The sequence below is a fragment of the Triticum urartu genome, chromosome 1, assembly GCF_003073215.2.
Source record: "Triticum urartu cultivar G1812 chromosome 1, Tu2.1, whole genome shotgun sequence".
Classification (NCBI taxonomy): Eukaryota; Viridiplantae; Streptophyta; class Magnoliopsida; order Poales; family Poaceae; genus Triticum; species Triticum urartu.
The window spans coordinates 1,782,780-1,797,382 of record NC_053022.1 but is presented as its reverse complement, the minus strand read 5'-3'; positions in this window follow the sequence as shown (position 1 = coordinate 1,797,382).

Below are 14,603 nucleotides of genomic sequence, written 5' to 3'. Positions count from 1 at the left end.
GAATTCTCCTTCATATGTGTCTGGGTTAATGTGAGGTTCATAATCCTCTTCCTTTGGGGGAGAAAGTCTAGCACGTGGCGGCACTTCATAAACGACATCCCAACCTTTCAGATTTGGATTAGTTTGGCAGGCCCACGGTAGATAGAATACTTGGGTCCCCTGTGGAGCCATAATATAGACATAAGGAACATCTAAATGAGTGCTTTGGTTGATTTCAACTAGCCCTATATGTTCATGAGTCCTTCTAGTCTCCTTTGGCTGAAACCAATAACATTTGAAGACTACGACATTCAGTGGGTTTTCACCATAGAACATAAGTTCATAAATTGCTTCAAGTCTCCCATAATACACGGTACCTCCTTCGCCGATAGCAGATACACAACAATTTGTAGACTTCCAGTCGGCCATAGATAGCTCTTTGCCATAGGTACGAAAGCGATACCCGTTGATGTCGTACTTGTCAAATGAACGGACCATATAGTCAAAACCATTAGCGACTTGTCTCAATTCGGCGTCCATAGACTCTGAATTAGCCTACAAGTTTAATATGAAAGGATTGTTGCATTATGCACAAATTAGCAAATGAAATGAAATTGTCTAATAGAAATTACCGTTTGTTTGAACCAAGAGATGAAACCGGGATAGCCACCTCCTTGCTTTGCGAGAAGCTCATACTCTTCGACGGAATCCTTTTGGATCTCCACTCCATACGAGAATATGGCGACGTATCGACTGTATGACATATCCAGGAATAAGAGTACTTCAAAGGAAATAGAAGTTGCGAAACAATGTACCGAGAACTTACTCGATGTACGGCCGCACTTCTATCAGGTTGTTGAAGATATACAACGAAATGGTCCGCCATTCTTTGTTATCCAAAGATACTGGATGTGAAACACTAGCTACTGCGAGATTCCCTTTGAATAAGCTGAGGTTGGATCCACCCTTTTTAGGCTCGTCAGCATTGTACCGAGGCTTCGGATTATGCAAATGACAATTTCTGGCTTCGTAGTGCGCTGTTACGAAGTTTGCCGCCTCCTCTGTGATGAATGCCTCAGCCATCAATGCTTCAATTCTATGTTTATTTTTACATTTTTCTCGAAGCGTCTTCTGCATCCTCTCAGTTGGGTAGCACCAACGATTTTGCACGCCCCCCCCAATCTTGCCTCGGTCGGGAGATGCAAAATCAAATGCTGCATTGGATTAAAGAAGCCCGGTGGAAAGATCTTCTCTAACTTGCAGATCAACTCCGGCGCCGACTCTTCCATTTCTTCTAGCACGCCAGGCGATAGTTCTTTCGCACAAAGAACACGGAAGAAATAGCTGAGTTCTGCCAGTACTAGCCATTCATCCTTAGGGATGAAGCCACGCAACATCACCGGCATTACCCGCTCAATCATGACTCTTGAGACCAAATATCTTCAGTTTATCAAGATTCGCTCCCCTCTTTAGATTCGCTGCATACCCATCGGGGAACATCAACTGCTGTTGCACCCACAAGAGAATTTCCCTCATAGCTGGCCTTCCAAGATTGAACCATGCCTTTGGCTTCGTCCAGTTCTGCTTTCCTTTCGGTTCTTTCATGTTTTGTAACGGCCTATCACATAGCGCCTCCAGATCGACTCTAGCCTTAGTATTATCCTTTGACTTCCCATCTATGCCGAACAATGTACCAAAGAGTGCCTCGGCGATATTCTTCTCAGTGTGCATCACGTCGATGTTGTGTGGGCAAAGGAGGTCTTTGAAGTAAGGCAGATCCTATAAGCATGTTTTGTGAGTCCATGCGTGCTTAGTATTATACCCCTTGAAGTACCCTGGATGTTGTGGATCTGGCTCGAGAGCGTTTAACTGATCCAGGGTCTGTTGGCCTGTCAATGCAGGTGGTGCAGAGTTTTTGACAACTCTACCCCTGATGAAGTTCTTCTTGTCTTTCTTGAACTTATGGCGAGGATCCAGGAACTGTCTATGCATGTCGAAGCAAGAAAACTTGCGACCGGCCTGAAGCCAACGAAACTCAAGAGCTCCCTTGCATGTGGGGCACGAGAACCTTCCATGCACACACCAGCCAACGAATAGCGCATACGCCGGCAAGTCATGTGTCGAGTACATGTACCAGACACGCATTATGAAGTTCCGTTTGCTAAAGGCGTCGTATGTCTTGAACCCATTATCCCAGGCTTCTTGCAATTCGTCCTTAAGAGGCTGCATGTACACATTCATATTTTTGCCCGGATAGTTGGGTCCTGGAATTATCAACGTCAGGAAAATGTTCTTTCTTTGCATAATCTGTCCGGGGGGGGGGGGAGATTGAGTGGAAAGACAAATACGGGCCAACAACTGTATTGGGCTGCCGTCATACCAAACACACTGAACCCATCCGTGCTGATGCCGAATCGAGGATGCCTCGGATCTGCCGCTTTGTCAGCATGTAATTCATCAAACTTTTTCCACGCAACACCATCCGATGTGTGTACCATCATCAGATTCCCATCTGCATCTAGTTCGGGTCTTTTGCCTGTTTTGTGCCATGTCATCTGTCTGGCCGTCTCTTCAACCATGAAAAGACGTTGAAGTCTTGGTACGATTGGCATATACCGAAGAACACTAACGGGGATTTTGGTCTATGTCTTCTCACCCATACCGTTGTCTACCACAATATACCTGGAAGACTTGCAAATGGGACAATAGTTCAAGTCCGCATAGTCAAGCCTAAATAAGGCACATCCTTTCTCACAGGCATGTATCTTCTCATAGGGCATCTTCAGTGCACGGAGGATTTTGTCCGACTGGTACAGGTTTGCAGGCATTACATGGCCTTTGGGTAGAAAGCGTCCAAATACTGTCATAATTGCGTCATAGCATTCTCTGCCCAAGTTGAACTGAGCCTTCAGAGCCATTACTTGTGAGATGGCATCCAACTGACAAAGCTCAGTGTGCTCGTGGAGCGGACGTTTCGAAGACTCCAACATTTCATTGAAGGCCTTTGCAGATTCCTCCATCTCCTCGTCCGAATCCCGAGCATCATCATAGCCTTGCACCATGTTTTCCATCCCGGTACCATGCTCGTCGATGCGACGACGATCCACCTCAGCTCGGTCACGTTGGGCAGACTCACCATGAAATGTCCACACCGTATAATCGGGCGTAAAACCACTCTTCTGCAGGTGTTTGCCCATTTCAGCCTCTGTCTTCTTTTCCCAATTGTCGCACCGGGCACCAGGTTTTCTTTTGGCCATTTGCAAATGTGGCTTGCACAAACCCCTTAGTTTTTGTGAACCATTCAGCGCTCCATTTGTTCTGACCAGTGTGACCGGTATACATCCACGCACGGTCACTCATCTTGACTTTCAGAGCTACTGGGCACACAACAATTATATATGTAATTCACCATGTATATATTCATCAGTTGATCTACTTTGTCAATTTTATTACGTCCATGCAACCTACACTCTAATAGGTAATGATAGGTCCTAATCCCACCCGTGTATGTGTAGATTGGGTTCATTTTCCCATGCTATGCTCCGGATCCGACGCAAAATTTCGGCAGCACCTCCCCGCTGTTCTCCTGATACACGTCTCTGCAATAAACAGAGAGGATGTGTACGTGGAGAACAACAGGGGAGGCACTGACGAAATATATGCGTCGGATCCGGAGCAAAGCATATGGGAAAACGAACCCAATCTACACATACTCGGGATGTCCATGGATAGCGTTGGACAATTCGAAAGAATCAAGGTTATAAATATGCAAATGCATGCATATTTATAACTATGACGCTTTCGAACGGGAGACACATATTGGTTACGCATACTGATGATTCAAGACACATATATAGCTAGCTATCAAGTTTCATCAGAATAGATCAAATAATTAATGGGGGAGGAGGACTTGTCATTTGTGCTCACCCACGAACGAAGGGGCAGAGCTCGTCAAACGCATGGCGAGGTCGTCGAACACCAAACCTCGCAGCGATGAAACAACTGCACATTTAAAACTACACGATCAACACAATTATATATGATGTTTTTCATAACAAAATCGAAAAATATATGACCTAACTAATAATTCACAAATATATGACCCCGTCGGCCTCTGGAAGGCCAAAGAACACCTTTTCGGGAGGTGTCGGTGGTCGGGGTGTCCTGTCGGTGTCGGGGTGCCATGTCGGGGTCGGGGTGCTGTTTCGGGGTCGGGGTGTCGGGGTGTCGTGTCGATGTCGGGGTAGTGCCGTGTCGGTGTTGGGGTGTTGTTTCGGGGTCGGGGTGTGGTGTGTCGGGGTCGGGGTCGGGGTGTCGGGGTCGGGGTCTCGGGGTCGGGGTGTCGTGTCGGGGTGCCGGGTCGGGTTTTTTTCCTTTTCTTCTTCTTCCTCTTCTTCCTCTTCTTCCTTTTCTTCCTTTTCTTCCTTTTCTTCCTTTTTTTTCCTTCTTCTTCTTCTTCTTCTTCTTCTTCTTCTTCCTCCTTTCCTTTTTCCTCTTCTTCTTCTCCTCCTCTCCTGTTTTTTTCTTCTTCTTCTCCCTCTTCTTCTTTTTTCTTCTCCTCCTCCTCTACTTCTTCTTCCTTTCCTTTTTCCTCTTCTTCTTCTCCTCCTGTCCTGTTTTTTTCTTCTTCTTCTTCCTCTTCTTCTTTTTTCTTCTCCTCCTCCTCTTCTTCTTCTTCCTTTCCTTTTTCCTCTTCTTCTTCTCCTTCTCTCCTGTTTTTTTCTTCTTCTTCTTCCTCTTCTTCTTTTTTCTTCTCCTCCTCCTCTTCTTCTTCTTCCTTTCCTTTTTCCTCTTCTTCTTCTCCTCCTCTCCTGTTTTTTCTTCTTCTTCTTTTTCTTTCCTAAAACTGAACTAAACCTAAAACTAAACCTAAATCTAATCTAAACATAAACCTAGAACTAAAAAAGCAGAAGAAAAAAAAGGAAAAAACTAAATCTAAACCTAAAACTAAACTAAAACTAAACTTAAACCTAAAACTAAACCTAAAACTAAAACTAAAACTAAATCTAAACTAAACATATACCTAAAACTAAAAAACAGAAAAAAGGAGAGGTAGAGCTCACCTGGGCCGGTGGAGGAGGGGGGCGGGGCGGCCTGGGGGCGGCGCCGGTCCCAGGGCGGTGGGGCGCGGGGCCGGGGGGGGGCCGGGGCGCGGCGGGGGCGACGGGGCGGGCGGCCGGTGGAGCGACGGCGCCCGGGGCGGTGGGGCGCGGGGGGGCCGGGTCGCCGGGGGGCCTGGGCGCGGCGGCGCCAGACGGGGCGGGGGGCCGGGGCCGACGGCGCGGTGGGGCGACGGGGCAGGGGGACGGTGGGGCGGCGGGGCGGTGGTGCGACCGGGCGGCAGCGAGTGGTGGGGGCGGCGGCGCGCGTGTGTGGGAGGGAAACAGAGAGAGAGGGGGGGTGGGGCGCGCCCGGTCGTTAGCTAGATAGGTTTAATCTTTGCCGTCCGCTAGCGGACGGCAAAGAGGGTGGCCGTTAAGTTTTTTTAACCAGCTCCTCAGTGGGTCCCCCTCCCTCTTTGCTGTCTGCTAGCGGACGACAAAGATTCTTTGCCGTTAGCTAGCAAACGGCAAAGAACAGGCTGATGGCAAAGGATTTCTTTGCCATCAGCCTGTTCTTTGCCGTCTGCTTTCAGGTAGCTAATGGCAAAGAGCTGGCAGATGGCAAAGTAGCTGATTCCAGTAGTGATATACAATTTTATTCCAATCGAAAATGGATCCCACCCGAAAAAATAGAATACAAACGGGATTCGAATTGAGTTAGCACGTAAACGTGCACTCTGCAAATTTGAGCAAAGCGAGGAAAGTCGCAGTAACCAGCCGAAACCAAAATCTGCGAGATGGAAATTACTATTGCCTATCCCTGCCATGCAAAGCCTATGTGCTCGATTTCTATAGGTTTCGATAGGGGTAGGTTTGTAATTTCACTCGAACGTGACATAACTGCCTCTCACCCGGATTCATACACGATGGGCGCCAAAACACAGTGTGTCCTCGGCCGAAATCGACTCCCTCCCCGATTCATGCATGGTGGGCGCCAAAAACAAACTCTCGTTGGCAAATATTCGGTGTATGCGAGATTACCGTCCTATCCCCAACCGACTAATATTGTTGTGATGTAGGAAATTTGAAACGGGGGCTAAGTTTGTAAATTTCCTCGCATTTGAGACAAGCGTGCCCTGAAGACATGGTTCCCCCTTCCTCTCCACCTCCATTTCCCCATTCGTTCTCCGTGGGCGCCAAAACACCCTCTCCACCCCAGCCTCCTCCGTCTGCCACCCCAGCCTCCTCCATCTGCCACCCCATCCACCACCGTCCTCCTCCACCATGCCGGAGCTGATACCCCGACGCCGCCATCCATTACAAGAGATCGACCTCTCTCATCCACGGCTTCGGACCGGGATCCTGGCATCCCGTCCTCTCGCTTCATACCCGCCGTCGTCCACATTGTCGGCGCCGCTCCTACGATCGTCTCGTCCACTGCGCCCCGCCGCCACCGTCTACCCTCCTAGATCTGCTTCCACGCCGTCGACAGCCATCGCTACTGCAGCACCGTCAAATTCTCAGCAGATGCATACACAGCGCCGCACCAGAGGCGGTACTCTTTTGTATCTGCTCAACTTATTTATCGCAGCAGGAAATTAGATCGCTACTGCTTTACTCTGATTTCTTGCCCATCACTTACTTGCTACTCCGGTTTGCACCTTCAGATCCGCCATGGCACACTCAACACTATACTCCCAATGCTTATGGTTTTCCCCTTTTATATTCCACACTAGTTAAATCACAGTAGACTAAATTTCAAAATTGGGTCAGTCGATTTTTCAGAGCTCGCCCGGAGTTCGCCGGTGCGAACGAAGGGGCTCGGGTGGGGACTTTGGTTGTTGGGGTGGGGGCCGGTGGTGGGGCCTCGCCAAATGAAGAAAACTCGACGCGGGTGGGGGCGGGGGTGGGGGTGGTGGTGGGGAAGGAACACAGGCGGTGGGGGCCGATGGTCCAGCCGGTGGCTCGTGCGGTGTTCTGTATGGGAAGAATCAGATACGAGGAAGAAGAAGGGTTAGGAGACGTAGGATCTTCATCGAACAACCTGAAATGGTCCACTGACCCAAATGCAAACATGCATGCCTTTATATTCAGTACCATCATCGTACCTGCTTAGCACTGCTCCTGAATCCATCAAGCTAAACAACGTGCCACTCATAATTCCAAACTTGTTGCTCAAGTACGAATCTGATATGATGCTGATATTACTAAAACAGATAACATTTAATTGGTCAGCTAATGTTCCTACTTTACTTTCGAAAAAGCACGTGCACCACATATAGAGAGACAACAGGGAGTTGCTTTCTTAATGCGCTCTGGTTCATCATGTGTGGGCACTGCGCAACGAACATTTATTATCCAAAATCTGCTAGCTCTTCTTTACCATGTTCCTCTTCCGTTCTTCTTTAATAAGTACTCTCTCCGTTCCTAAATACAAGTCTTTGTATAGATTCCACCATGGACTACATATGGAGCAAAATGAGTGAATCTACACTCTAAAATGTATCTGGATACATCTATATGTGATCCATAGTGGAAATCTCTACCAAGACTTATATTTTGGAACGGAGGGAGTATGATAGTAGAACAATATGTTCCTTGTAGTGAATATGAGCAGGGACATTTGCAGCGTAGAGGTCTATATGGTCGGTTGGTATGGACAGTTTGAACTCGTCGGGCCTCTTTGATTTGTAGGATTTTGTAAACATGGGAATAGGATTTGTAGTGGCCTGCCCACTTGAATCTTATAAGAATAGCAAGAAAATGCGGGGACCTGTGTCGCCTTTGAGAGTTACACTGATATTAATAGTACCGCACCTTCAGTTCAAGAGAGCTGGTATCCGAAGCCTTTCTAGCCGTACTAGCAATACTATCACATATATTCCAGCAAGTTCCACTTTGCTTATTTTACTCTGATGCTTATGGTTTTCCTGTTATACCTACACTATGATCTGTGTAGCTACTTTGTGTCGCACTAGCAGCAGTCCGCTCTTGAAGCTAAACACCGCAATGACTTACAAAATTGGCACCAAGGCATTGAGTGCCATTCTGGATGCAATGAAACTCATACGCTCACCACCTGTTGACTCTTGTTCAGAATATGATCCTAATGACTCTTGTTCAAAATTGCCACATATAGAGAGATAGCATGGAATTGCATTTCTTTGGGCGCTGTTATTCATCATGAGTGGGCAACCAACATTGTATGCAATTAAGCGGAACCTCAAGAATATGCTTCCTCTTCTATTCTTTAACATGTTCCTCTTTTGTTATTCTGTATTTAGTATGTAAAGTATGTTCCTTGTCAGGAAGGGGAGCAGGGACATCTGCAGTCAACAGCTGATAGAGCTAGCATGTACTTGATCAATAGGCTTTCAATTACTAGCGGCAATACAACACCGTATTTTCAAGCCAGTTCCACTTTCCCGATTTATATATCGTGGTTATGATGTACCCCTTTTATGTACACTATGATCTTCCTAGTTTCTGTGTGCTCTTGTTATCATGGTTTGGCAATAACCTCTCCATCCAGTATATTTTGAACCTATTATCTGCCAACTATCTTTACTTCTGGAGCCTATTTTTTGTGTACTTGTGCCAGATTATATAAATGCACGCACCATATTACAGCACACATGAGCTCTCTCATCAGAATCCAGTGATAGCACACAAGTATTTAGAAGGGCGCCCCTATATTAGAATATACTCTGCATTACAAACATAATCTCACAACTATTTATGTTTTCATGATTCTCAGATATTATACGTAATTACAGTGAGTATCAGAATCCGCGCATCAGAAGAATATTGTGGAACACTGCAATGACTTACAAAATTGGCACCAAGGCATTGAGTGTCATTCTGGATGCAATGAAACTCATACGCTCCCCACCGGTAGATTCTTGTTCAGATATGATCCTAATGACTATTCTAACCTCGAGGAGTCAAAGGCAGATGGCCTATCATGTTCACCCATCAAGGTGCCTGCTCTAATTTGGCAAGGTTTTATTGATTGCGCGTATCTTGCATATGTTGTCTTGCATTTCTTCTACTTTGGTGCCATCATATATGTCGAGATGTCATGCCCATCCATTATCGATACATATTACATCTGTCATCATACCATGTTTTTCCATTCAAATGCTATTCTTGTGCATCATACATCAAAAAGGAAGAGGGTGATTGCCGAACCTGAAGGAGCACTAGCAAAATCCTTGAAAAACGTGGTTGTGCCGGAGAAATCAGACGGCACCCCACTTATCCCAACTTCAGTAGACTGTACCCATACTTCACTGGCCACACCACTAGCCCCACCACACAGGACCTGCACTCCAGCAAAAGGTATGCCGATTTCAGTTGCCATAGCAACAGCCGTACCACAGAAAAATCCCACTCCAGCAAAACTACAGCAAGTCCACCGGCCGAAGACATATCCCAACTTCAGAGACGGTCAATTCCTGCAGATTGAAAACTCATTCTAGTTATCTATTATATACTTAAAACAATAGGCAAACAAGCCATTACATTAATCCACATATGCTAATAATATTTCCACCGTTAGATTAGAATAATAATGGCTGAGATTTAAAAAAATTAAGTAACATGCTAATGTTTATGTACCAGCATAATGACGGTCACGTGTACACATATATATGGTACATATATATACGGAAAGGTATAAAACGTCTGCATTTAAAAAAAGTATAAAAAGTCTGCAAGAAGAAGTCTGTCCCATTTGATTGTCACGTATATGGTCGTGTACATGTATGGAAGATATATGTTTGATGCACAAGGACTCAAAGGAATCTGCTGACGTGCATGAGGTGTCCTACATGGCCAATACTCTATCGGTTCACACGAGGAGTACTAATAGAAATACAAATCTAATCTCTCCGGCAAGACTGATTACCATACACCACCTTAAATTATAAATCGTATAAAAAGCATAACTTGACGTATAAAAAGCATCCATATGTTGTTCAAAAAAAAAGACATACTGACTCAGCAAACGCTTAACGCGACACACTCACAAAAACTGTCCACCATACATTTGGGAGTGCATGTACGATCGAAAACATGATATGGATCAATGCATCAAATATGATCCTGTGACTACGGGTGGATTGAGGGCATAACAGTTACATGCCAATGATGCTAGCACGTGACAAATGCATACAGCCTGTGATGCCGGCACACCTACTCATACAATGGCAAGCAACCATTTTTATATGCATTGATGTACATTTTTCCCACACAAAAAACTATTTACATACAATTTGTTTTCATGTGCTTGGTTTGAACATACCATGCTAGGACACAGAGCTAAAGAAGAAATCCAGCAAGGGTTAGTAAGTTTTATTTTCTAATTCTATCTGACATATAATAATATATCATTTTTTGTGGAGACATATTAATATATCATTAACTACATAGATTAGACATAATGAAATGGTGATGGTTGGAAGTGAATCAAAAGTATAATGTAAGGTTGTGATTTTAAAAAATTATAATGTGAGGAAAAATTGATGAACGCAAAGTTATTACATATTTAAAATTTTCAAAAGTAATCAGAACTCGCAAATGAGGACCGAGTTTAACATAAGTGACTGGAATTTTACATGAAGTAACCAAAACATCATTCAACCAAAAAGCAATTCCTCACAAAATAAAACAAAAAGCAGTTGAAACTTAAAAATACTTCAGGCGACATCGTTTTAGCAATTTGACTTTCTTGCTATCACGTTTGTCCACATAACTTAAATTATCATGACCGTCAATATTAGAAATTAACGGCTACGATATAGAAGATACAGCGTTACATATATAAATATTATCATGTACAAACAGTGTAACATGTCACGTGGATATAAGCCTACGTTTCCTAAAAAAAAACTACATTGCTATATTGATATTGCAAAGCACGGCACCCCAAATAAAAAAGGAATGTACACAGGGAGGAGTCGGAGCACCAGGAAAAACAATGAAGTGTCCTGCTCCATGTCAAACACAAGGACCAGGAGGAATCGGAGGACCCAGCCAATAATTAATGAAGAGTCCTGTTTAAAATACAAGGAGATGAGTCGGAGCATCCATAAAAAAAATGTAGTTCCCACAAATGAAAGGACGAGTGTTGGGGAAGAATTCACATGCTGATTTCAGCAAAAAAGAAAATCAGCTCGAACTCTTCCTTCTGCGTTCATAAAATATAAAAATATTCCACACTCCAGCTTTAGTGATTCATGCTGAGATAAAAAAAAACTCTTTACCCAGTGTTGTAGGGGAACAAAATGATATAGCGTAGACGCGAAACATGCTGCCAGCCGGCCAATCAGCCGGACGCCCCGCTCACAGCATCACTCAAACAAACATTAAGCTCAGCGTGAGATTATATGGCTGGTGCAGCTTGCGTCGCGCCGATGGCCGCCGCGGGATCACACGGACCAAACAACAGACTATATGCGCTGATTGAAAATAGACGTGTACATATACATACAAAAGAGAGTGCAGCAAAGTTATTAAAAAAAGTTTTGTCTGATATAGTAAACTATGCTTACAATATGATGTTCTCCTTCTCTTAAAGAAATGATGTTAGATAATATAAATTATGTCTACAATATGATGTTTTCTATAAAAACCACAGACGGACAATATGCAAGTGCTACTATTTAAATTTCCATTCTTGCTTTTTTTTGCTAAATCATTACAATGGTTCGAATTACAAAGATCAGATAAGGCATGAAAATGATTCAATTTACATTAAGTATTCCTCATGAACCGCATGGTACATGTGGTTAGCAAACTCAAAATTCGTATAAAATTAAGTATACTTCATGAAAAAGGTCACGGGAAGGACCAAGTGAAGCATCTAGAAGGCACATGAGTAAACATGCAGTGGCTGATTTAAAAAATTATGCGACAATATGTTTTAAAGCTTTTCTTAGAAGATGTTACACCAATGCAATGAAACATGACCAATGCCAATGTAAGATGCCTCATGTGTAATATGTGTTTTAGGTAGACTTATAAATATGCACGATTCCACAAGTCCTTATAAAAGATAAATGTGTTTATAACACCGACAAAAAGTGGCAAATGCACGATCAGTCTGGAGTCATTGGCAAGTTCACATTTGCCAAAAGTGATAGAGAAGAAGTCATTTGGGAAAAAGTGAAGTTTTGTGAGGATCAACTACATAACTTGCCTGGCACTGAGTGAGAATAATAATCAAATTGGTGTCAGTGTACTACGTGGGCAAGCGAGAATACAACACGAAAGTAGAAAAACGATGTTCTCGGTGCAACCTCGATGCTTGGAAGAAACAAATCATGATGAATCAAGTTATTACTAATAGTTAGTGGATGAGAATGTCCGTAATTTCACACCAATATACATCAATGATTACATATTCTGATCTCCAGCCTTTTATGAAAAAGTAATCACCAATAGATGAAGACAAGTGCAATAGCCAAAATGATAACATAGAAGGAATATCTGTTGATCGCGGTGACCACATCGCCTACTTAGCAAAGGTCTTAACCAACAACTTAGTACGCTTGATAGAAATATTTCCATTGAAGTCCAATAAGGTTCCCCAAAGATGTACATTACTGTGGTATATGCTTCTATATTATAAATATGCACCTCATGTCGAAACAAATATCTAAATTCATAAATTAAAATAAATAATATAATCATAACAAATCTAGCCGCGCAAATATGCGGGTCACTCCGCTAGTTCCACGTTTAAAAGACAAAGCTTTCAATGTTGATAGGGACTACGTGCATATAATCCCATCATTGGAAGATTATAGTGAAGACAAAGCTTTCAATGTTGATAGGGACTACGTGCATATAATCTGGATAATCATGACGAACAAAGCTTGCTTGCGCTTTTCATGGAAGCATTATAGAAGTATTGGCGTTACTTGAGGAAATCAAAATTTGATGGCAAGTCTATAAATGAATTTCTGGTTGAGTCTCCTATGCTAAATTTAGAAGACACTGAATGGAAAAAACCTTGTTATGAACTGGTCTCGTTCCGAGGATGAGGTACTATTTATGATATCGCATGACAAATTGAAGTTCTACTTTTCCGCATGTGCCTTACGAATCTTTTTTGCAGGAAATCTGCTCGAAAAAGAATTCCGGTTTGAAAAGAATGACAGGATATCCCAAATATGATGCTCACTGTTTTGCTCTTGTTAGTACCTGTTGTCCTGTATCACTGTACTTGCATACATACCTGGTTCATTATGTGACAGCAGTATGCATGATAGCTTGCTTATCAATTGTTCGCTCCAGATTATCTGATCTGTATGAATGGTTACATTAGTGTAGAATATATCCAATGCCAATGAAATTGTTTAGCTCTACATTGTTCTTGTAAGTACCAGCTGTCCTTTATCAGTGTACTTATATTGACAGGTAGTTGTTCATGTACCATCACTCTGCAACTTATTTTCCTTTGCCCTCCATTTTCTACACATAAGATCTATATTTACTCTTACTGTAAGGTTGGATAGCACCGATGGTACTGAAGAAGTTTAGCTCTGCATTGCTCTTGGCTGTACCTTTTTCCTATATCGCTGTACTTACATTTATATCTACTTGGTTATGTAGCATCATTCTTCATCTTATCTTAAATATTCATCATTTTTTCTCATATTGTCACATCTATATTTATTCTTAACAAAATGTAGAATAAAGGCAATGCTTATGAAGAAGATTCTGTGGTAAACTTCTTGAATTGCACCCCCCATTAGAGTGGACAAGGGCTTTATAGAGCCTGCCTTCACCAATAATGTAAGTTTGTCCTTCTCAAGCCTTCAAACTTTGTTGTGTATATTTGGTTAGGCATGACTGCAATAGCTGTTTATTTTTGGTGTTTGCATCAAATTGCATGTTGAAAGTTTATTATGTACTCCAGTTCATAAACAAAAGTTTGTCCTTCTTAATTTAAGTTTTCAGTTGTACAACCAAGTTCCTTCTTCATACCATGTAAATTAAACTATACAGAGCAAGTGATCTTATTTTGCCAATCTGAAATGGGATAAATTGACAGCACACTAACCATTAATACTTATGAGTTCTTGATCTGTAATCCAGTGGTGTCGTGAAGCTGCCAACTCCTTCACAATGTCATTTCCTGCCATGTCTTGACCTGAACAATACCATATTGTGTTAATGCTATTTTAAACTGTGTCACTTTATTCGTCAGTAAGAAATGTGATGAATTGTCAGCACTCATACTTGTGTGTGCAAAACCTGTCATCTGTCTGCTTGTTTATCTTTCAGAGTGAGGAGGATATAAGTGTCGAACAAGTGCAATCTCACCAGCTTGCTCAGCTGCTTGCGCTGCAGCTCCTGAACAGGGCTATCCTTTCGTGAACTCTATTGAAGGGCTGTCGGTTTTGTATATTATTTTGTCGGCGTGTTTAGTTGCACTGGTGGCGATCTTTGATGCCCAGTGTATGTAATCTGCTGTCTGCTTGTGCTTTATTATCATAGTGGCGAACTTTCATGCCCGGTGGATGTAATATGCCGTAATTTATTTATTGTATAGTATAGGTTTTTTTCTTATTC